Here is a 24,209-nt window from a genome sequence, read left to right on the forward strand (position 1 = left end):
TTTAAACTTCTCAAGGGTCACCTTAGAAGTTCTGGGATCTTGTCAATGTGGAGAACGTTCACCTTGATAAAATCCTTGACCCTTGCATTGAAGCAAGATAAAGAATAGCAGTGACAGAATAAAGGGAAAGGAAAGAGGTCCTAGTGGATAAAACTCTGGCCAGTCTCCTTCCTAATGGGGATCCCTTTTCTCACAGTGTCCATAGTCACTACAATCTATAGTTCCTTAGAAAGCAACATTGGTTCATGACGTCTATATATACATATACATATATATGTATATATACATATCGCTAGATAGATAATATGTATGTATATATATACACATATGTATATATACACACACACATATATACACACACCTACACACAAACGCACACAGGTACAAGCATATACATACGTTCATGTATATGTACCTACAATACAAAAAGGCACACTTAACATCTTTATATTGTTGTACAGACCTACATATGCATATGTATTTCTATATTAGTATCATGGATAATAGCCAACCTCTCTTTTTCTCTAAATAAATTATATTGTGACATTCAAAGAAAATAACCAATCATGTTCAAAATAAATGTTACATTTTCTACAAAGATAAACATATTTTCAAAGTATATCTCCATACATACTTCAGAGCATCCTTAGATCATAAATAAGTATCACATGATATATTTAGCTGGTCATACCTTCTTGAAACACAGACATTCCTATCACTGGACATAAGCAAGTATCACTTGGAGATCACTACCTTCATATAAGACTCCTTCCTCAGCAGCCCCAATTTGAATACTAACATATATAGATTCTCACCCACCAATCATTCAAGAATCTTCTACCCTTGCTTACTAAATTAACTCCACTAGTTATCAGAAGGTAAAGTCTAGCTGATCAGAAAAAGGAGCCTTCCTTTTTAAAAAATTATTTGTTTATGGGACAGGTAGGTGGCGCAGTGGATAGAGCACCAGCCCTGAAGTAAGGAGGACCTGAGTTCAAATCTTCTTAGCTGTATGACCCTGGGCAAGTCACTTAACCCCAATTGCCTAAGGGAAATATATATATTTGTAGCTTTATGAATCACGTTGGGAATGAAAAATAAGAACAAAAGGGAAAAATCATGGGAGAGAATTAAAAAAAAAAAAACAGAAAAAAAGTGAACAAAAAATGTATTGGTTTATATTCAATTTCCCTAGTTCTTTTTCTGGATGCAGAAGGCATTTTCTATACAAAGTCTATTGGATCATTGTAGTACTGAGAAGAACCAAATCTTTCATAATTGATCATCCCACATTCTTGATGTTACTGTGTACAATGTATTCCCGGTTCTGCTTGTTTTATGCGGCATCAGTTCGTGTAAATCTTCCCAGGCCTCTCTAAAATCATTTAGCTCATCATTTTTATAGAAAAATAACATTCCATTACCTTCATATGCCAACTTATTCAGCCATTCCCCAATTGACAGGTATCTACTCATTTTCTAATTCTTTGTTACCACACAAAAAGCTGCTACAAGCATTTTTGCACATGTGGGGGCCTTTTCTCTCCTTTATGATTTCCTTGGGATGCAGACTCAGCAGTGGCACTGTTGGGTCAAAGGGTGTTGCAAAGTTTTATAGCCCTTTGGGCATATTGCTCTCCAGAATGGTTGGATACGTTTACAACTCCACCAATAATGTATTAGTGTCCCAGTTTTCCCACATCTCCTCCAACATTTATCGTGATCTTTTTCTGTCACTTAGCCAATCCGAGAGGAGTGAGGTGGTGCCTCAGAGTTGTTTTAATTTGCATTTTTCTAATCAATAGTGATTTAGAGCATTTTTTCATATTACTATTGATGGCTTTCATTTTGTCATCTTAAAACTGCATTCATACATATCCTTTGACTATCAGTTGGGGAAAGGGACTCTTCCTTCAACATTTAAGACTTTTTTTCTGCTTAAACTCCAAAAGAATACCCTCTTTCTAAGGGTTGGGGGGTGAGTCTCCTGGGTGAGCAATGGAACTAGATGCTCACATTCAATGCTTTCTTCCCTGCTGTTTAACACTAAGATCCCTGAATCCTCTTATTCATCCTCTAGCTGAATTCTCCTACATGTGTTATTTATAATGGGAACTTTTTATTTTTTTATATTTTTTTGCCTGAATTTTTTTTTTAATTTTTAATTGTATTTTATAATTATAACATTTTTTTTGACAGTACATATGCATGGGTAATTTTTTACAACATTATCCCTTGCACTTACTTCTATTCAGATTTTTTCCCTTCCTCCCCCAACCCCCTCCCCCAGATGGCAAGCAGTCTTATATATGTTAAATATATTACAGTATAATTTAGATACAATATATGTGTGTAGAACCGAATTTTTTGTTGCACAGGAAGAATTGGATTCAGAAGGTAAAAATAACAGTTTACACTCATTTCCCAGTGTTCCTTTTCTGGATGTAGCTGGTTCTGTCCATCATTAATCAATTGGAATTGGATCAGCTCTTCTCTATGTTGAAGAAATCCACTTCCAATCAGCATACATCCTCATACAGTATCATTGTTGAAGTGTATAATGATCTTCTGGTTCTGCTCGTTTCACTCAGCATCAGTTGATGTAAGTCTCTCCAAGCCTCTCTGTATTTCTCCTGTTGGTCATTTCTTATAGAACAATAATATTCCATAACATTCATATACCATAGTTTACCCAACCATTCTCCAATTGATGGACATCCATTCATCTTCCAGCTTCTAGCCACTATGAAAAGGGCTACCACAAACATTTTGGCACATACAGGTCCCTTTCCCTTCTTCAGTATTTCCTTGGGGTATAAGCCCAGTAGTAGTATGGCTGGGTCAAAGGGTATGCACATTTTGATAACTTTTTGGGCATAATTCCAGATTATTCTCCAGAATGGTTGGATTCTTTCACAACTCCACCAACAATGCATCAGTGTCCCAGTTTTCCCACAGCCCCTCCAACATTCATCGTTATTTGTTCCTGTCATCTTAGCCAATCTGACAGGTGTGTAATGATACCTCAGAGTTGTCTTAATTTGCATTTCTCTGATCAATAGTGATTTGGAACACTCTTTCATATGAGCGGAAATAGTTTTAATTTCATCATCTGAAAATTGTCTATTCATATCCTTTGACCATTTATCAATTGGAGAATGGCTTGATTTCTTATAAATTAAAGTCAATTCTCTGTATATTTTGGAGATGAGGCCTTTATCAGAACCTTTAACTGTAAAAATTTTTTCCCAATTTGTTACTTCCCTTCTAATCTTGTTTGCGTTAGTTTTGTTTGTGCAGAAACTTTTTTATTTGGTGTAATCAAAATGTTCTATTTTGTGATCAATAATGGTCTCTAGTTCTCCCTTGGACACAAACTCCTTCCTCCTCCACAAGTCTGAGAGGTAAACCATCCCATGTTCCTCCAATTTATTTATGATTTCGTTCTTTATGCCTAAATCTTGGACCCATTTTGATCTAATCTTAGTATGTGGTGTTAAATGTGGGTCCATGCCTAGTTTCTGCCATACTAATTTCCAGTTTTCCCAGCAGTTTTTGTCAAATAATGAATTCTTATCCCAAAATTTGGAATCTTTGGGTTTGTCAAACACTAGATTGCTATTTTTATTCACTATCTTGCCCTGTGAACCTAACCTATGCCACTGATCAACTAGTCTATTTCTTAGCCAATACCAAATGGTTTTGGTGACTGTTGCTTTATAATATAGCTTTAAATCAGGTACACTTAGACCACCTTCCTCTGACTTTTTTTTCATTAGTTCCCTTGCAATTCTCGACCTTTTATTCTTCCATATGAATTTTGTTGTTATTTTTTCTAGGTCATTAAAATAGTTTCTTGGGAGTCTGATTGATATAGCACTAAATAAATAGATTAGTTTGGGGAGTATTGTCATCTTTATTATATTCGCTCGGCCTATCCAAGAACACTGAATGTCTTTCCAATTATTTAAATCTGACTTTATTTTTGTGGCAAGTGTTTTGTAATTTTGCTCATATAATTCCTGACTCTCCTTTGGTAGATATATTCCCAAATATTTGATACTATCGACTGTTATTTTGAATGGAATTTCTCTTTGTATCTCTTGCTGTTGGATTGTGTTGGTAATGTATAAAAATCCTGAGGATTTATGTGGATTTATTTTGTATCCTGCGACTTTGCTAAAATTCTGAATTATTTCTAATAGCTTTTTAGCAGAGTCTTTGGGGTTCTCTAAGTATACCATCATGTCATCTGCGAAAAGTGACAATTTGATTTCTTCATTTCCTACTCTAATTCCTTGGATCTCTTTCTCGGCTCTTATTGCCAAGGCTAGCTTTTCTAGTACTATATTGAATAGTAATGGTGATAGTGGGCAACCTTGTTTCACTCTATAATGGGAACTTTTTAAAAAGCAGAGGCAGTTTTATTTTTCTATTTGTATCCTCAGATCTTAATACCAATCTGTTTATATAAAAACATTTTATAATTTTTTTTCATTTCATTCCATTTTTTTTCTATAAAATGTTTCTATTGATATTTTGATACATATGGGACTTTTATTTTGGAATTGATTTCACTGGAGTTATACGTATACCAGTGGAATAGCTGGTTCAAAGAGTAGGAACATTTAATTCTGTAAGTCACATAATTCCAAATTACTTTACAGAAGATCTAACAAATTCATAGCCTCAAAAATGTATTGCTGTGTATTGCTGTGCTCATCTTTCCACAAGCCTTCCAACACTGACTTGTTGTATGATTGCTAATTTGTGGTTGTGATATAAAACCTTATAATATTTTTTGATTTGCATTTCCCTTATTTGTAGTGAGTTAGATGACCATTTGAAATGGTTTTTAATAGTTTTCAATTCTGTTTTTTTTAAATTCATACCCTTTGACCAATTATGCTCTAAGCTTGATGATTAATTGGTCATTAGAGATATTTAATACGGATTTTATTTCCCTTCTCTATTTTTTTTGGCTTATAATTTACCCCTTTACCATTGTTGCGAAAGGTACTTAATCATGTTCTCATTAATATTTTGGTAGCAATATTAATACTTATTAGTAAATGCTTATTCAGTAATAATCATATTTAGTAGTAATCCATAATATTCAAGTCACATCCAATTTCAGTTTTGTGTGATATAGATCTTGTAAGATATTGGTCTAAACCTAATTTCTACCAGGTTACTTTCTAGTTTGTCTATCAATTCTTGTCTAATAGGATGTTCTTAGATAGGTAACACGCTTTGGGGTTTATCAGCACTGGGTTACTGAATTCAAGTATTTATGATTCTTCCTACTAGGTAGGAGACTTACAGTCTTGAGTTTAAACAAGTGGTTTAAAAGGTTTGAGGTCAGGAAGACCTGAGTTCATACCCCACCTCAGAAAGTTGAAAGTGACTCTGTCACTTAAACTCCTAGCCACAATTATCTCATCTTATGACAACACCTGCCTTACAGGATTGGGGTGAAGATCAAATGAAATAATATATGTACAACTCTTTGCAAAAGGTATTATATAAAATCAAGTGAAAAATAAATATTAATTTATTTTCAATTAAAAAGTACTAACTTTGGGCACCTAGATGCCAGAGGCTCTGAAGTCAGGAGGACCTGAATTCAAATCTGGCTTCAGATACTTAACACTATTAGCTGTGTGACCCTGGGCAAGTCACCTAACCTTAATTACCTTGCTCCCTAAAAAACCAGGTAAAAAATATTGACTTGATGAGTAATGCACTTTGATGAAGTTTGAAGTCAGAAACAGACTTCCCTACCCACAGTCCTATTTATTGATTTTTAAAATTAATTTTTAAAAATTTCATTTTTTTCTGGGGGAGTGGGTAAAGCTCTGAAAAGTACCATCTTGCTAGGTAAATAACACTAAACCTGCTCATTTATTTTTATTCCGTTGCAATGATTTGTTTGTAAGCATGAAATATATCTCTAATGACTAAAGTTGGTTCTAATTTCTTTAAAGAAAATTCTGTAATTGTGTCTACAGAGGTAGTTAGTAGGTCTTTGTTGAACGACTCCTGTGGTGTGGTTTATGCATTCTGTATTTATTTTTGATGCTGTGACTCACTAGATTTCTTTTTATTGTTACATAGAAATGCCATCACCTTCATATTTAAATTTTTAATAGCTTTTTACTTCACTGAAACTATTAATTGTCTCAATTAGCTTCTCTGCTGATTCCCTAAGATTTTCAAATAAACTATGTCATCGGCAAATAGGGATCATCTTGACTCCTCTTGTCCATGTTTATGACTGTATTTTCTTTCTCTTCTTGCTATTGCTAGCATCTCTAGAACTATATCCAATAACAGGGGGTAGGAATATCCTAGCTTTGCTTCCTTTTTTTTTTAAAGCTGCTTGCATTTATCATTGACATATAACTCCATGTCTTAATTTAGAAAAAGATGTCATCGCTAGAAATGGTCTTTGATATCCTAAATTTATATATTTTTGAAATTTTAGCATATATTATACTTTATTAGAGGTATTTTTCTTCTATTGATATAAACATGCAACTTTGAATAGTTAAATATAATCATGTTGATTTTAATTTCTAGCCATTTTTGCATAGCTGGTTATAAGTCTAACTTTCAAATAATGAATGATTTGGGTTTTTGTGGGGAGGGGAGTGGGATAAATTTCTACAGGATTTTTTGGGGTCTGTATTATATTTAAATTTATATATAAATATTCACTAGTAATATTAGTTTACAATCCTAGTGTTTTGCGTCATCTTGTCTGGTTCAAGTACAAGGACTATATTTGTGCATAAAGATCAAGTTGATTGAGTATGTCAGTTAGTCATCAACCATTTGTTTAAACTCAAGCATTGGGAACCAGAGTTGAGAGGGCACTTGCTTGGAGATCTTGGTTGGGTCAGGGGTGGTCATTTCTCCTCAATGGCTCTCAATTTTCCTGTCTGTAAGATTGAAGTGGGGGCTAGCAGATGATGACGATTCCAAACTTCTTCCACTTCTCTAAATAGGAGAGGATTCTCCATGTGTTTAGAAGTGCCTGGGCTTCCTGAGCAGGGCTTGTGACAAGGATCAAGAATTTATTTCCAAATAGTCAGGACCTCAAATGTCTTGTGGAACAGCCCTCATTGTACAGAACATAAAACTGAGGCCAGAGATGATTAAATGACTTGGGATCTAGAGCTGGAAGAACTTAGAGTTACATAGTAACTAGTAAAAAAAGAAATATATATATATACACATATATATATATATATATATTTAATACTTCTCTGGGAGATGGGGAAAGCTGGGTTATGTGGAGCAATTAATGATCTAGCCTGTGGCTCCATCAGATGAGCACCCTAAAGGACTCAGAACCAAAAGGAAGATCTTAACTTTCCAATGGGGGAATGAGGAAGCAATGATTCATGGGGAGCCTGGATGGCCCAGCTGGGTTCATCTCGCCAATTGCTGTCACATGGGCCCCAGAATAATTGCTAGGGTTCTAGCCTTCACCCCATCTTAGCTTTCATTTCTTAACTTTCAGAATAATGGCAACAAATTACTCTCATATAGGGAAAGCACCTCAATGACCACTGATTTATTCTGTGCCTCATAAAGGGGCTTCTGAATTCACTTTCTCAGCAATGATGTTTGTCTAGGGGCAAAGCCTGAGGACGTTTCTGTGTGTACTCTATAGGGGGTTTCCTTGAGGCAACATCCTTGAGTCAACAGTTGAAATAGGATACCATGCTCCTATGTTCCAGAGGCTCAGGTCCTCAGAGGAACCAGAGGGATGTGAAAGTAAAGCAAAAAGATAAAAAATCAAAGGTTTTTCAGTAGACAGTGGCTTCTAAAAAATGGAAGGGTAGTAGTTTTGGTCAGGAGAGGGATAGACATAATACTTTGCTACCAGAACTGCATGTTTAGAAGTGCTAATCTACTTCCAATTGATCAATGATGGACAGTGTAAACTGTTAGCATTTTTTGTTTTTCTCCCCAGATTATTTTTACCTTCCGAATCCAATACTTCCTTTGCAACAACAACAACAAAATGCGGTTTTGCACATATATATCGTACCTAGGATATACTATAAGATATTTAACATGTATGGGAATGCCTGCCATCGAGGGGAGAGGGTGGAAAGAAGTAGGGGAAAATTCGGAACAGAAGGGAGTACAAGGGATAATGTTGTAAAAAATGTTATAATTACAAAATTAATTTAAAAAACTCAAAAAACCCTGCATGTTTACCTCTTGTGTGTGTGAAAGGAAATGCTTGTGACATATTATATCATGCACACAAGATGACATGATGCATGTTATATATGATAAATACATGGCACAAACATAGCGTAAGGATTAAAACTCAAGTCTTAGAGCCAAAACCAAAGTTTGAGGCCTGACACTCAGACTTTCTAGCTGGCTAAGTATGAGCAAGTCACTTCAATGCTATGATTTTGTAAGTGCACATTTATTTATGGCCGCATATTATTTTTTTCTTTAATTATGATCCTCTCCTAACCAGGCTATTTGACCTCCAACCTCCATTCCAGCATCCATTATTGACTTATTTATTTATTTATTTGTTTGTTTGTTTATTTATTTTTTAGATCGAACAGAATCTTCAAGCTGGGAGGAATTCTAGCTGTCCATGCAATGAGAGGTATGATAAAATTGAATGAGATCAAATATAAATTTCACACCTGGGTTTGAAATTGAACATCATAATTAAATTATGGGCATAGGAAAATATGTATTTTTCAGCAAATTTGAAAAAAATCTTGGTTTTATATTATAAATTTATAAATAATTTGTATTATATTATTTTCTTAGGTTGAATCAAGGTAAACACAGTATCCAGGACTAGGGAAGTGATAAGCCTGCAGAATTCCCCCTCTTTAGGACTCACCTGAAATCACATTCAGTTCCGAGAGAACACATTTCAGGACAGCCAGAAAACCTGGAAAATGGGCAGTAGGAGACCAGGAAGGTGAGAGTACTGCAATTACGTGCTATGGCCATCAGTTGAAGGAACTAAAGAAGTTTATCCTGAGTGAAAAAAATAAAAAAGTTCAATGAGGAAAACAATTTCTGTCTTCAGGTATTTGGGGAGCTGTCATTCTAGGAAGGATGGATTTTTTTCTGCTTAACCCTAGGGAAAAAAAAAGGAGAAAGGAAGGGTGAAAGTGGCAGAGACAGAAACTTCAGTTTATCTTCCCAATGATGGGAATTGTTCAAAAAAGGAAAGGGCTGTTTTGGAAGGCAGAGGTGGGTTGGGAAGGTAGAAAGTCCCTTCTCACTGGAGGGCTCCAAGTAGACAGTATACTGCCAGTGGTGGGAGTGGTATACAGGAGAAAACTAGAAGCCACTAATTCCTTCTGATTCCAAGAATCTGTTATCTATTAAAAAAAATTTTAACCAAAATAAAGTTTTCAGAAAATCCTATAGTCAAGTCTTGAGGGCCTTCAGTATGAGTTCCAGTCTCATAAGTTTTGTCTCCCAAGTACTTTCGTTTGTTCTGACATTCTGACATTGAATTCTCTTTGGGGAAGGAGGAAATGGAATTTGAGGGACCACAAAAATGATACTTCAAGAGATGCCAATATCCCATAAGGATCACTTCATAGCTACATCTTTATTTTTTATTTTTTTTGCTGAGGCATTTTGGGTTAAGTGACTTGCCCAAGGTCACACAGCTAGGTGTTAAGTGTCTGAGGTCACATTTGAACTCAGGTCCTCCTGATTTCAGGGCTGGTGCTGTATCCACTGCGCCACCTAGGTGCTCCACTATATCTTTACTTTAAGCTTAAAACATTAGTATCTCGTTTTCTCTAATACATACAGAGGTAGTTTTCACCATTTTCCTTTGCAAAATCTTGTGTTCCAAAGTTTTCTCTCTCTCTCTCCCTCTCCCTCCTTCCTAAGACAGTAAAGAATCCCATATAGGTTAAACATCAGCAGTTCTTCTAAACATATTTCTATATTCAACATGCTGTGCAAGAAAAAACAGATCAAAAGGGCAAAAAGCAAAAGAAAGGGGGGAAAAATCAAGCAAATGACAAAAATGACAAAAGGGTGAAAATACTATGGATTGATCTACATTCAGACTCCATAGTTCTCTCTTGCTGGATGCAAATGGCTCTTTCCATCACTTGCTTGGAATTGCCTTGAATCACCTCATTGTTAAGAAGATAGCTCTGTCTCTATGAAGGAGGATGTGAAGCAAGGGCAATTGGCTGACTCAATGTCTCAGGACTATCAATCAATCAAACTGTCAATAAAAACAGCTTTGAACAACTAAATAACTCTGATCAATGCAGTGATCAGTTGTAATTCTAGAGTCCTGATGATAAAAGTGGCTGCCCATTTCCTGACCGAGGACAGTTTAAGTATCCAGAATCCGACTCACATTTTTGGACATGATCAAGGTGGAGATTTGTTTAGCTTGACAATGTATATTGTTATAAGGTTTGCCTATTTTCTTTTTTCCAAGTGGAAGGGAGAAACTGGAAGAAAAAAATTATTAATAGAAAAAATAATTAAAACAATAAAAAGCGTCTATTAAATAATTCCTTGGGCCAGACACTGTGACCTGTGATAAGCCCGGGGTATAAAAATAAAAGTGAAAAAGATATCTAGTTTCAAAGAGCTCATATTCCCATGGAGGGGGAGACAGAATGCAAATAATGAGGTATGTATATGTAATATCTAATGATAATATGTGTATATGATATAATATTATATTTACACAACATATGCAATATATTATATAATACATAATATGCATGATTTATATAAAATATATAATATAAGATATAATATATAAAACATAACATATATGCAATATATTATATATGACATTAAAATATATGCATATGTCTATGTATAATATAGACATGTCTGGTTGTATGTATGTTTGTACAAGATAGCCAGGAGATAAGTATCAGCTTTTGAACTTAGATCTCTTGAGCATTTTACTTCCAGCATGAGAGGACGTGGGATTTGGTCTGAGTTTCGGAGTATGGGCTAGAGATGGCTTGTTGGGGAATTGGGAGTGGAAGAATCATCTGATCAAATCCCAAGATCCCTTGCCACTCAAGGGCTCTGTGTTATCTAAAAGTACATTATTCCTCATTCCTTGGTATTTTCTATTTTCCAGACCAGGGGATGTGCATGAACCTGATGTTCATGGATTCCTCCAAGTCTTTTACATTTCAACTTTTAAACCATATCCTCTACTGTGCATCTAGGAATTAACACATCTTTTCAACAGATCATTTCAGTATCTTTGATAAATTGCATTCAGCATCTGCAGAAATTAGGGAAAATTCATGGTTAAGAATTCCTCTGTGGAATGAGTGAAGAATGAGTTTTTGAATATGAAACCATGAGGGTCACATACCTGCAGCTATCTATGTGCACATATAAATGCTTTTTGGGGGTTCAGTCTATTGCTGTACCAAAGATAGGTACAGACACATATGTATGTGTCTGTGTGTAACTGCATGATGCTAACTCTAGAAAGAAGCCACCATCCATCTGACTAAGTAAACTGATCATGTTTTGAAATCATAGTCAGCCCCAGACTGAGAAGGAACTGCTGAAGTGATCTAGTTCCCCTGGAACATTAACACAACGCCCTTCTGCAGCATCACTGATGTCATGCAACTTTTCTGGAGAAGTTCCAGGAATGGCCGATTCAATACCTCTGAAGTCAGCACGTCCCATTCCCCTTGTACCTGTCTCTGGTTAATAGGAATCTTCTTTACCTCGAGCTGAAATTTACCTTTCATCCTCATCAATAACATATACTTCCTCCTCCTGGGTCTGCTCTGAGAGATTCACAATGGAGGACTATGTTGCCAGAATTACTGATGGGATATAGGGAGTCTCTCCCCATATCCCTTTCTGATTGAGTCCCCCCAAACTCCTAGAACTTTTAAACTGGCAATAGGATGAACCCCAATAAGTCACATGCAAAACAAAGTCTTGAACGGGGACTGTTTCTAGATGGCACAGAATTTAAAAGTTGCTGGACTATTTTGAGAAAATTAATATGAAAGAGCAAATGAATCAGAAAATAGTTTCTATGAATTAAGGATATAATTTTAATAATGCCCCCTAAATATCTGGAAATGTGCACAGTCATATAAGGGAGATGGAATTCAATTTTTTTAAACTTAGAATCTTACTATATTCTTCTTAGAAATGGTAATGGGAGTGGTCTGATAGAAGAAAGAGAGATGGATAGGGGAGCAAAGCATAATGTAGAGAGGCCATATCCTCCTGTACCCCTGGTGCATTTGATTGATCCCTGCAGTGGACTGATAAGAGGGAACAGACAAGACTCTCCAGGGTTTCATGGGTAGAGTGAGATCCATATTGTCAACATGGGTTTGTGCATCTGGGAGAACAGATTTATTAAGGTACTGGAGGTCACTTGTGTCCCCAAATAAAATGGAAGCCCCTTGAAAGATGAGACATTTTCTCCCCTTGTTGTGATTTTGCATTTTCAGTGCCTGACACAGTGCCTTGCCCAGGAACGTACTTCCCAAGTGTTTGCTCAGTTGAATTGGTTTGAGAGATTGTCCTCAGCTTGAGGGGCACAGGGTAAATTCATGGAGAAGGGGAGACCTCGGCTGTTTTTTGAAGAAAGGGAAGGGTGTGATACAAGTAGATAACAGAAGGGAAGGGTACCTATGTAGAGGTAGGTATCAGTGGGATAAAACATAGAACGTTAAAGAAACATTTGAAAATGAGACTAGGAACAGTCAAGACTATGGAGTCTCTCCCCATATCCCTTTCGGATTATTTCGGATTTTCAGAGAGCCAGACTAAATCAGGCAGTCGGTCAATAAGCATTTATAAAGCACTTACTCTAGGCCGACACTGGGCTAAGTCCTGAGGATTTAAAAGAAAGGCAAATATAGTCTCTCCATTCAATGAGCTCATTTCTAATGGAAGAGAATAATCATGGCTAACTTTTCTATAGTCCCACTAAGTGTCAGAAAATGGGCTAAGCCCTTTACAATTAATCTCAATTGACCTCATAACAATTCTAAAAGGTAGGTGCTGATATTCTTAGCCTCATTTTACAGATGAGGAAACTGAGGCAAACCAAAACTAAGCAATCTGTCTGAGGCTAATTTGAATTCAGGTCTTCCTGACTTTTAGAGTCAGGCCCTCTATCCACTATGCCATCTAGTGGCCCTTCATAGAAGTAGAAGACATGAACAGTGATTATAATTTGTGATAATTTATAAATTATATATAAATATATATATATTTAAATAATAATTAATTATTATATGAAATAATCAATTAATTAATCAATCAACAATTAATTTAAATATATATAATATAAATTATAAATTTAAAAATACCTTATATGTGATAATTTAAGAGGGAGAAAGAGAGCACTGACCATCAAAACAGTAAAAAGCTTGTCAGAGGAAGTGGTTCTTGTCCTGAACCCTGAAGGAAGCTCAGGAATTTAAGAAATGGTGATGAAGAAAATATGAATTTCAGTTATATGGAACATCCTCCACAGAGAGATAGAGATGTAGTACTCTGGGTAATGCAAGTATGCCAATTTGGCTACAACATAGAGTGCATGAAAGGTTGTGATTTATTCTTTAATAGTATTTTCTTTTTCCAAACACATGCAAATATCTGCCTTTGCAAAATCCCGTGTTTCAAATGTTTCTTCCTCTTTCCCTTGTTCCTTCTTCCCCTAGAGGCAGGCAATCTGATAAAGGTTAAATATACAGTTCTTATCAACATATTTCCATATTTGTTATGCTGACCGAGAAAAATCAGATCAAAAAATTCCAAACAAGAAAGAAAAGAAAGAAGATGTTCCTGGAATTCCAGGTAACATTACCTATTTGACCTACTTAAAGTCAGTGGATCTCATTTTTATCTTCTTTAGAATGAAGAATTTGAACTAAATTCATTCTAAGTCAACTTCTAAGCCCTTCCAAGTCAAATTCCCATGCCAACATGATTCTAGGAATTCAGGAAGATTGCTAGCTCCTATGAATTCAATTATCAGGTTTTTTTCTGTGACTAAATCTCAGAACTATGTAGGCAGGTTAAATTTTCCTTCTTCTCTCCTATCTCACATTATCCAGTTTTTCCTTCTAGATATTCTGTGTTAGTTAATCAGTCAACGAGCACTTACTATTTATCAGGCACTGTGCCGAGGCCTGAGAATACAAAATAAAATATAGTCTCTTCCCTAAAATGTTAAAATAATGATGTCCAGATAATGTTTCTAGAATAAAAACTCAATATGCCTGAAATAGAACACTTAAAACTCTTCCCTCTCTAAACAACCCAACCTTTTTTTCTTGTTGATGAGCCTTTTTGTAGATATTCCTCCAGTTTAAAACTTCAGTCATCTCTGACTGCTTCCTTGCTTTCACTGCTCCCAGAGACAATATATTACCATTTCCATATCTTTTTTAATCCACTCCCTTCTCTTCACTGGAAAACCTGGTACAATCACTGACAGACAAGGAGAATGATATGAATGCATTAAGCAAAATATTTGGTGATGTTTCTCATGCTATTCCTGTACAAAAGGTGGTAAGGTGTGGCTTAAAACTATTTGAATGACTGAACCCAAAGAATTACTCTTATTGGTTTGATGGAAGGATGTGGTCAATGGAATGTCACTGTGGGACTGTCCTTGGTCCTGTAGTCGTTAGCATTTGTATCAGTGCTTGGATAAAGGTGCAAATGGCACACTGTCAAAATTGCCGATGACACAAAGCTGTGGGGAGTTGCTAATATGTTGTATGACAGTCAAGATTCAAAAAAGTCTTATCAGGCTAAAACATTGGGCTGTTTAGAATAAGATGAAATCAATTTAAAGTCTCACTCTTAGGTTTAAGCAAATCAATTCCTTTTTTAAAAAAAATTATAATAATTTTTTGACTACATATGCATGGATAATTTTTTACAGCAGTATCCCTTAAACTCACTTCTTTTCTGAATTTTCCCCTCCCTCCCTCTACCCCCTCCCCTAGATGACAGGCAATCCCATACATGTTAAATGTGTTACAGTATATCCTAGATATAATATATGTGTGTAAAACCAAATTTCTTGTTGCCCGGTAAGAATTGGATTCCGAAGGTAAAAGTAACTTGGGTAGAAAGACAATAGTGCAAACAGCTTACACTCATTTCCCAGTGTTCCTTCTCTGGGTGTAGCTGATTCTGTCCATCATTGATCAACTGGAGCTGAATTAGATCTTCTCTTTTGAAGATATCCACTTCCATCAGAATACATCCTCATACGGTATTGTTGTTGAAGTGTACAGTGATCTCCTAGTTCTTAAGCAAATTAATTCCACAAGATTGTTAGACAAGTTTGTCTGAGAAGGAACAGAAAGGGAAGTTGATGATAAAAAAGCATATGATCCCATAGATATCAAAATATTAAGAGCATCATTATTTGTTCTAGAAAAGTAGAAGAGGGTTCATCATTATGTGGTGAAAAGAAAACCTTAAAATCAAAAAGAGCTGAGTTTAAGATCCACCTTTTACACACAGTATCAGCCCAATACTGGGCAAGATAGTCATAGCAACTTTCTAAGATTAAGGATGTGCAGCTCCCATTGATGGGGACACCAATGATGTCACTGATTCTTGCAGAGAGAAAACTAGAAACAGGGGTTGCCCATTAAATGAGAAATGAACAAATTATGCTAGGTACATTGATGGGATAGAATATCATTTTATTATAAAATGATTAATATGAAATTAATGAGATTAATATTAATTATTTTTTTAATTATATATATATATATTTTTATAATATTATCCCTTGTATTCATTTTTCCAAATTACCCCCCCTCCCTCCATTCCCTCCCCCCGACGACAGGCAATCCCATACATTTTACATGTGTTACAATATAGTCTAAGTACAATACATGTGTGTGAATATCATTTTCTTGTTGCACAATAAACATTAGAATCCGAAGGTGCATGCAACCTGGGCAGACAGATATTAGTGCTAACAATTTACATTCCCCTCCCAGTGTTTCTTCTCTGGGTGTAGCTACCTCTGTCCATCATTGATCAACTGGAAGTGAGTTGGATCTTCTTTATGTTGAAGATTTCCACTTCCATCAGAATACATCCTCATACAGTATTGTTGTTGAAGTATACAGTGATCTTCTGGTTCTGCTCATTTCACTCAGCATCAGTTGATTTAAGTCTCTCCAACCCTCTCTGTATTCCTCCTGCTGGTCATTTCTTACCGAGCAATAATATTCCATAACTTTCATATACCACAATTTACCCAACCATTCTCCAATTGATGGACATCCATTCAACTTCCAGTTTCTAGCTACAACAAAAAGAGCTGCCACAAACATTTTGGCACATACAGGTCCCTTTCCGCTCTTTAGTATTTCTTTGGGATATAATCCCAGTAGTAGCGCTGCTGGGTCAAAGGGTATGCACAGTTTGATAACTTTTTGGCCATAATTCCAGATTGCTCTCCAGAATGGCTGGATTCTTTCACAACTCCACCAGCAATGTATTAGTGTCCCAATTTCCCCACATCCCCTCCAACATTCATCATTATTTGTTCCTGTCATCTTAGCCAATCTGACAGGGGTGTAGTGGTATCTCAGAGTGGTCTTAATTTGCATTTCTCTGATCAGTAGTGATTTGGAACACTCTTTCATGTGAGTGGATATAGGTTCAATTTCTTCCTCTGAGAATTGTCTGTTCATATCCTTTGACCATTTATCAACTGGAGAATGGTTCGGTTTCTTATAAATTATGGTCAGTTCTCTATATATTTTGGAAATGAGACCTTTCTCAGAACCTTTGTTTTTAAAACTATTTTCCCAATTTGTTACTTCCCTTCTAATCTTGTTTGCATTAGTATTATTTGTACAGAAACTTTTTAGTTTGATGTAATCAAAATCTTCTATTTTGTGATCAATAATGATCTCTAGTTCTCCTCTGGTCATAAATTCCTTCCTCCTCCACAGGTCTGAGAGATAGACTATTCTCTGTTCCTCTAATCTATTTATGATCTCATTCTTTATGCCTAAATCATGGACCCATTTTGATCTTATCTTGGTATATGGTGTTAAGTGTGGATCCATATCTAATTTCTGCCATACTAATTTCCAGTTTTCCCAACAGTTTTTTCCAAATAATGAATTTTTATCCCTAATGTTGGAATCTTTGGGTTTGTCAAAGATTAGATTGTTATAGATGTACCCTTTTTTGTCCTTTGTATCTAATCTGTTCCACTGATCTACCGGTCTATTTCTTAGCCAATACCAAATGGTTTTGGTGACTGCTGCTATATAATATAGCTTTAGATCAGGTACACTTAGACCACCTTCCTCTGAGTTTTTTTTCATTAGTTCCCTTGCAATTCTTGACCTTTTATTCTTCCATATGAATTTTGTTGTTATTTTTTCTAGGTCATTAAAATAGTTTCTTGGGAGTCTGATTGGTATAGCACTAAATAAATAGATTAGTTTGGGGAGTATTGTCATCTTTATTATATTCGCTCGGCCTATCCAAGAGCACTGAATGTCTTTCCAATTATTTAAATCTGATTTTATTTTTGTGGCAAGTGTTTTGTAATTTTTCTCATATAATTCCTGACTTTTCTTTGGTAGATGGATTCCCAAATATTTTATACTCTCAACATTTGTTTGGAATGGAATTTCTCTTTGTATCTCTTGCTGTTGCATTTTGTTAGTGATATATAAAAATGCCGAGGATTTATGTGGATTTATTTTGTATCCTGCCACTTTGCTGAAATTTTGAATTATTTCTAGTAGCTTTTTAGCAGAGTCTTTGGGGTTCTCTAAGTATACCATCATGTCATCTGCAAAAAGTGATAGTTTAATTTCCTCATTTCCTACTCTAATTCCTTGAATCTCTTTCTCGGCTCTTATTGCCGAGGCTAGCGTTTCTAGTACTATATTGAATAGTAATGGTGATAGTGGGCAACCTTGTTTCACTCCTGATCTTACTGGGAAAGGTTGCAGTTTATTTCTATTGCATATTATGCTTACTGACGGTCTTAAATATATACTCCTGATTATTCTAAGGAATAATCCATTTATTCCTATACTCTCAAGAGTTTTTAGTAGGAATGGATGTTGGATTTTGTCAAATGCTTTTTCTGCATCTATTGAGATGATCATATGGTTCTTATTAATTTGATTATTAATATGGTCAATTATATTAATAGTTTTCCTAATATTAAACCAGCCCTGCATTCCTGGAATAAATCCTACTTGATCATAGTGTATTATCTTGGAGATGATTTTCTGAAGTCTTTTTGCTAATATCTTATTTAAGATTTTAGCATCAATATTCATTAAGGAGATTGGTCTATAATTTTCTTTCTCAGTTTTCGATCTACCAGGTTTAGGTATCAGTACCATGTCTGTGTCATAAAAGGAATTTGGTAGGACTCTTTCATCCCCTATTTTTTCAAATAATTTATATAACATTGGGGCTAATTGTTCTTTAAATGTTTGGTAGAATTCACATGTGAATCCATCTGGCCCTGGGGATTTTTTCCTGGGGAGTTGATTAATAGCTTGTTCTATTTCTTTTTCTGAAATGGGACTATTTAAGCAATTTATCTCCTCCTCTGTTAATCTAGGGAGCCTATATTTTTGGAGGAAGTCATCCATTTCACTTAAGTTATCAAATTTATTGGCATAAAGTTGGGCAAAGTAACTCCTTATTATTTCTCTAATTTCCTCTTCATTGGTGGAAAGATCCCCCTTTTCATTTGTAAGACTATCAATTTGATTTTCCTCTTTCTTTTTTTTGATCAAATTTACCAAAGGTTTATCTATTTTATTGGCTTTTTCATAAAACCAACTCTTGGTTTTATTTATTAATTCAATAGTTTTTTTACTTTCAATTTTATTGATTTCTCCTTTTAATTTTTGTATTTCGAGTTTAATTTTTGGTTGGGGGTTTATAATTTGGTCTTTTTCTAGCCTTTTAAGTTGTAAGCCCAATTCGTTAATCTTCTCTTTCTCAATTTTCTTCAAATAAGCCTCTAAAGATATAAAATTTCCCCTTATTACTGCTTTAGCTGCATCCCAAAGATTTTGATATGATGTCTCATCATTATCATTATCTTGGGTGAAATTGTTAATTGTTTCTATAATTTGCTCTTTCACCCAGTCATTCTTTAAGATGAGATTATTCAGTTTCCAATTACTTTTTAGTCTATTTACCCCTAACTTTTTACTGAATGTAGCTTTTATTGCATTGTGATCTGAGAAGAAGGCATTTATTATTTCTGCCTTCCTACATTTAATTTTGAGATCTTTATGTCCTAGTATATGGTCAATTTTTGTATAGGATCCATGAACTGCTGAGAAGAAAGTATATTCCTTCCTATTGCCATTCAGTTTTCTCCAAAGGTCTATCATACCTAGTTTTTCTAATGTTCTATTTACTTTTTAAATTTCTTTCTTGTTTGTTTTGTGGTTTGATTTGTCTAAATCTGAGAGTGCAAGGTTGAGATCTCCCACTATTATAGTTTTACTGTCTATTTCTTCTTGCAGTTCTCTTAACTTTTCCTTTAGAAAGTTAGATGCTATACCACTTGGTACATATATGTTTAGTATTGATATGGCTTCATTATTTATGCTACCTTTCAGCAGGATATAGTTTCCTTCCTTATCTTTTTTAACGAGATCTACTTCTGCTTTTGCTTGATCTGAGGTAAGGATAGCTACCCCTGCTTTTTTGGCTTTACCTGAAGCATAATAGGCTCTGTTCCAACCTTTTACCTTTACTCTGCATGTATCTCCCTGCTTTAAGTGTGTTTCCTGTAGGCAACATATTGTAGGGTTCTGCTTTTTGATCCAATCTACTATCCGTCTCCGTTTGATGGGATCGTTCATCCCATTTACATTTACAGTTAAAATTACTAATTCTGTATTTCCTGCCATCATATTATCCCCAGATTATGCTTATCATATAATTTTATATGTACATCTGAAATTCTGATTTTTTTTAGTTTACTGAAGTGATAATGAGCATTTTTAAAGAATTATTGGATTGAAGTCATTATCATAAATCCTTCAAAATTATAAACTCAAACATTTTAAAGTGTGTGCATTTATGTGTAACAGAATTCATATGTTTTAATGTAAATACTCTGCCTTATCCAGAATGAAGAACTTAAATTTAAATTAGTCTATCTAGTGGTTTATTTTTTAATGACATGATTGCATCTTTCAACAACCATTAGGACAGACCTAATAATATATATTCATATCTACAATGTACAATGTTCCTCATATTTATTTTTCAGGTACAGCAAGTTCAGACTGTGCAGCAGGTACAGCATGTCTACCCAGCTCAGGTGCAATATGTGGAGGGAAGTGATACAGTCTACACAAATGGAGCAAGGTAAGTAAATTGATTAGAAACCTTTTGAATCAGTGTGGTTGGAAAAAAGGTCTAAGTATCAAAAGTACTTCGGAAGTACTTACTGTTTCACATCAGTTCATGTAAGTCTCTCCAGGTATGTAGTGGTATCTTAGAATTGTCTTAATTTTCATTTCTCTGATCATGAATCATGTTGGGAGAGAAAAATCAGAAAAGAGAGAAAAAAGAGGCAAAAGAAAAAAGTGAACATAGTAGGTGTTCATTCTCTGTAGTTCTATCTCTGGATGAGGATGGCATTTTCTATCCAAAGTTTATTGGGATTGCCTTGAAACACTGAACCACTGAAAAGAAGCAAGTCTTTCATAGTGGATCATCACCTTCTCAGTAAATTTCATTGGCTTTCTATTCCCTCCAAAATCAAGTCCTCTTTGTCATTTAAGATTTGTGATAAACTGACCACTTTGCTTTGCACCTTTCCAGCCTTCTTCAATTTTACTCCCTTTCTCACACAGTATGATCTGGCTACAATGGTGTTCTCACAGTTTCTTAAACACACTATTCCATATTCTGTCTCCTTGGTTTTCTACTCTCTGCCCTCCAAATCTGGACTATTCTACCCCTTCTCATCCATTTCTTTGTTTCCCTGATCACTTTAACAAGATTCAGTTCAAATGTCACTTTCTGCAGGAAACTTTTCCACATCCCTCCAGTAGTGTTCTTCCTTTTAGAATTACCTTCCTCTACTCTGAATATTTACATTTAGTTACTTACATGTTATTTTTTGGATTACAATATATATGTTCTTTGAGGAAAAAGACTGGGTTGGTTTGTTTTTATAGCCCTAGTGCTTTGTGAAATGCCTGACACATAGTAAGAGTTTATTAAGTGTTTATTGACTAAATAACTGGTTTAGTTTTTTGTTGTCTTTCATTCTTGAAGAAGACCAAAATTATATCACCATGTTGGGCTCAAGACACATAGTGTGCCCAACTGAAGATGATCAGACCAATACAAGCTGAGAAGGCTCTATCCCAAGTCAGGCCTAAGTACCCATGGGAACATTTGGAGTGGAGATGTTTCTGAATTTGCACATTTCATATTTCTTTTGAGCTACTGCAATTCTGCTCATAGAATACAACACCTTCTTTAATGGGTACATGCTGTGAATGGTCCTGTGCCAGTGTTTCCCATGTCTTACAATCAGTTCCAAAGTTTTTTAGAGAGACCTTGTGAGAATCACTAACAATGTATAGCCTCACTCACTTACTATCCCTGGTGACTACTCCCCTAGGATTGTTATGTTTCCATTTAGAATGGGAACTCTGTTTTAGCTTTTCCACTTGTATTTTCAATTTCACATAATAAGTTATTGATGATTTTTAATTTATTTTTCCAATCTTTGGGTACCTTTGCTTTATTTGGCATCTTTGATCTTGATTCTAGGCAATAGTTTGATCATATACATAAGCCATTTGTGAAATCAGATTCTTGATAATAATAAATCATTTCTTGCTTCAGACAAACTCAGTTTTACTTTTTTGTGATCTTGTTCAGTACTTGCATTGTCCTATACTACTTGTTCTTTTATTGAGGAAAGTATTTGTGCTCTAGGTATGAACCTTTATCATTTTCTCCAACATTATTTTTGATCTCTTTTTCTGTATATTTTTGTCTTAAAGCTACCTCTATCAAAATATGTGTTGATTTGAATTTAGAATGTACAAATCTTCATAATTCTTCATAAAATTTGTTTAATTCTTCCTTCTCTATAACAAATGTTGATGTATAGATATATAGATATGCTAGTTATCTTCATAATGTCCCTTTCACATATAACTAATCACTTCAAGACGAGATAACCAAATATCTAGTGATAAGTATTCTTATTACCGTTGAATAAATAATAAAGGAAATTCATTTGTTTGCTTTTACCAGTAAGCCATCCTTCCATTTAGCTACAAGTTCCTTTTGTCGTTTGGTTTTATTAATTGCAAGAATATCAAGATTGTTGTAGTTAAGTTCTTTCAACAGGATGTAAATTTGTTGGTCATTAGATAATGGTTTCACATTTAGAATACCAACAGTTTTATTTATAGAGTCTCTAAATCTGTGTGCTTCTCAACATCATTGACATTCTTTTCCACCATTCCACTCCTCTGAGTATAGAAGTAAAAAAAAAAGACACATGGGATTTAGGATGATTTTTTTCATGAGTTTCTATAGGAAAAAAAAAGTTATCAGCTCCCATATCCCAGATATGAGCCTCTTAATACTTAATTGGTTTGTTCATCAAATGGGATCTGTCATCAAGATTCTATTCAAACAATGTATAGACTAATAGAACATGACAGAGCTTATAAACTTTTAGAATAACCTTTGAGAATCTAGCATAGCTTCAATGCCTCATAATGATGCTAAAATTGGATTTCTGAGAGAGGAAAACAAAAATAATACATAATTTTTGTGTTTTTCATCAAGTTATTTTAATCTTTATATTTGGAACTAGAAACCTAGATCTACCTAGGTTCAACTGGAACAGCCTAGGTTTTTCATCAAGTTATTTTAATTTTTCTATTTGGAACTGGAAACTTCAGTTCTATGTTGCCACATTTTCTTATCTGCAAAATAGGGATGAAAAATGCCTGCCTACATTTCCTAGGATTTTTTGAGCTTATCATAGTAAAGTAAATTAGAAAGTATTTTGAAAAATTAGAAGAACCATTTAACTGAAGTATTATATTGGAATGAAAGAGTAGAGAACTTTTAGTCATATGGTTAAACTAAGAAATCACTTTTAAAATATAGATTCTGTAAATTTTGATTACATCAAATTAAAAAGTTTCTGCACAAACAAAACTAATACAAATAACATTAGAAGGGAAGTAACAAATTGGGAAAACATTTTTACAATTAAAGGTTCTGATAAAGGCCTCATCTCCAAAATATAAAGAGAATTGACTTTAGTTTAAAAGAAATCAAGCCATTCTCCAATTGATTGATGGTCAAAGGATATGAACAGACAATTTTCAAATGATGAAATTGGGATAAATTGAGATGGGAAGAACTGATAAGAAGCTAATACTATAGGCCAAATAGGTGGCAAACTAGCCTGTCCTGATGTAGTGTCAGCAACTAGCAAGAATTGGATGGATTCAAGGGATAATATGCAAGTGGAATTGACAGAACTTAGTAAATTAGAGAGGAGAGAGTAGAAAGAGTTGGCTATAACATCAAGTCTTTTGAATATGGAAATTCTGTGATTAGTATTTTAATTGACAGTGATATTAATTACAATAATAAGAAAATTTGGGTGGAAATATAAATAAGTCTAATTTTGAATCTGTGGAGTATGGAAGACTGGGGATCTTCCTCATTGAAGATGTGCTTATGGAGTTCGGAAGAAAGACCAAGAATAGCATAGATTTGGAAGTCTTCTATATGGTAGTAATTGTTCAATTCATGGGAGTAAATTATATTACTAAAGATAACATTGTAGAGAGAAAAGAAAGAAGGCTAAGAGAAGATCTATATGGAATACCCAATTTATAGGATGGCAAAAAGATTAATTCTATAGAGGAGTAATTAGAAAAATCTGAGGAGCCCAGGAAGAGTACAAATCTAAAGCCAAGAAAGGAGCGTTTGCATTCACAAGAAAGATGGAATCAATAGCACAACAGTATAGAAAAGGCAAGGGGGATCACGATTAAGAAAAAGTCATTTGATTTGGTGAAGTTGATAGCTATATTGGGGTAGACAGATGTAGGGAAGGGTATTGTTATTTTAGGAATTGGAACTCCTATCTTAACCTAACA

Source organism: Sminthopsis crassicaudata, chromosome X (assembly GCF_048593235.1).
Source record: "Sminthopsis crassicaudata isolate SCR6 chromosome X, ASM4859323v1, whole genome shotgun sequence".
In the NCBI taxonomy this organism is placed as follows: Eukaryota; Metazoa; Chordata; class Mammalia; order Dasyuromorphia; family Dasyuridae; genus Sminthopsis; species Sminthopsis crassicaudata.